The following is a 1,854-nucleotide window of genomic DNA, read 5'->3' on the forward strand; positions in this document are numbered from 1 at the left end:
GTTGTTGTACTTGAAAGATTTAGTTATGAGCCATAAACAGGATAGTTGTAGGAGAAAAAGAAGTACAATATTTGATGCTTCCAATGCTTTGAGCTGGAAAACAGTTCAGATTATATGCTTCCATCCGTGAAACTGCTTATCGCATTAGTCTTTTTCATTGTATTTTAGCGCTTCCGGTGATTCCTTCTCTGTCATCATTGTGCTTTTCAGGTTTGATTCCTTCTGTGACACATTAAGTGGCCTCACAGGTTGGTTGCACGTTTCCCTCTGTTATGTAAGTAGCAACCCATAGTGCCACTTTTTTCCTTGGTGCTAATAGAAAAAATTCTCAAACATAGTACACAAGAAGTATTCAATGGCAGGAACACCGGTACGATATTGTGCATATATAATCATGAACGTACTACAATATTTGTTTCCTCAGGTTCTGGTCCCAGTTCAATCACCGCTCCACACAGTAGGGTTAACCAAAGAGTCTCTCAGGTTCTTGGCCTCCGGACTGTACAAAAACACCATGAGAAAACTATGTTAGAGCCAGCACACCTGTAGACTGTGAACCCAAGTAGCAAAACATGACAATTTTTTGTGAAATTGGTCACTCCATCTAACCAGACTGATTAATGTGTTTATCCAAGAATAGTATTCAGTAGAATAGCAGTAGAGTAGACAGGCATGGTAAATCTCGACAGATATAGGAGAGAAATTCTGCAGTGAGGGAGCAAACCGAAGCCGGGACTGAACCTGGAGACCATATCCGATGACGCCGATCTGCTCAACACCCTTGAACGCCTCCGGGACCAGCGGGAACAGGTTCCGCCCTCGCGCCACCAGGTTTTGCCGTCCTGTTGCTGGTTGGTGAGCCGGTACTTCCCGTCGGCCTTGTTGGTATCGGAAACGCCGGAGAAGAGCTACGCCGCAGGCATGAAGTCCTTCCCGGTGACCAGGTATCCGTAGGGGACTCAGAACGTCCACCATATGACCGTGTCGTCAGCGCGGAACAACACAAAGTTGTTGTCATCGTGCAGGGCGCCCGCGACTCAGGCAGATCTGATTAAGCGACCAGGTGGGTTTCCATTGGCCGTGGAAATCATACCTGGCCGATCTGATGGGGTTGTCTGCTGCTTCAAAACTCAGGCAAATTGCTGCATAATAATCTTGTTGTAGCCTGACAAATCTATGAATATTTGATTGTAGGTGAAAGGAGGAGCGGCCACCCACTCGACGGTGCGGTGCAGGGTGGCAAGGGAGCCGGCAGGGAGGTGTCAACGTGGTGCATGGCCGCGAGGGAACCGTCCAGGAAGGCGACGATGCGATGCAGGGATCGAGGCCGCCGTGCAGGGAGCCGACGGGGCTGCTGAGCTTCCTTTGGGGCGGTGGCGAGGAAAGGCAGGAGAGGGGCGAGGGAGACGATTAGGTTTAGATTCCTTTTTTTTCAAATTTATTAGATGGTTAGATTAGCGTGATTTGAGGGGCTGCGGAGGTGGGATGGAGAGTTTCATATTTTCGTCTGGTGGAGTAAGGTCAGTCCATGTAAACTGCTAAGCGCACACCAGATCTCAAATAAATTAATGATGGCTGTTAGATTGGGTCGTGTGGGCTTCATCTTGTGGTGGTGATGTGTCTGTGTACATTTTGTGGGGTGTACGTATGAAAGTTCTTGTTCGATTGTTTAATAGTAGTGGAGATTATTAGATGGTTAGATTAGCGTGATGTGAGGGGCTGCGGAGGTGGGATGAAGAGTTTCATATTTTCGTCTGGTGGAGTAAGGTCAGTCCATGTAAACTGCTAAGCGCACATCAGATCTCAAATAAATTAATGATGGCTGTTAGATTGGGTCGTGTGGGCTTCATCTTA

The 1,854-nt window shown here is 47.6% G+C and overlaps 1 long non-coding RNA gene across 4 annotated transcripts in view; it reads left to right on the forward strand.

Moving 5' to 3' along the window:
• LOC119341351 overlaps positions 1-1,617 on the forward strand; it is a 3,786-nt gene extending 2,169 nt beyond the window's left edge. Inside the window, exon 4 of one of the 4 annotated variants that reach the window (XR_005165055.1) lies at positions 1,195-1,617. This is a non-coding gene — a long non-coding RNA (uncharacterized LOC119341351). The remainder of the gene's footprint in view (positions 1-1,194) is intronic. The other 3 variants (XR_005165052.1, XR_005165057.1, XR_005165053.1) reach the window with 3 other exon arrangements.
• Positions 1,618-1,854: the final 237 nt, after the last annotated feature.

Source organism: Triticum dicoccoides, chromosome 1B (genome assembly GCF_002162155.2).
Source record: "Triticum dicoccoides isolate Atlit2015 ecotype Zavitan chromosome 1B, WEW_v2.0, whole genome shotgun sequence".
NCBI classification, from domain to species: domain Eukaryota; kingdom Viridiplantae; phylum Streptophyta; class Magnoliopsida; order Poales; family Poaceae; genus Triticum; species Triticum dicoccoides.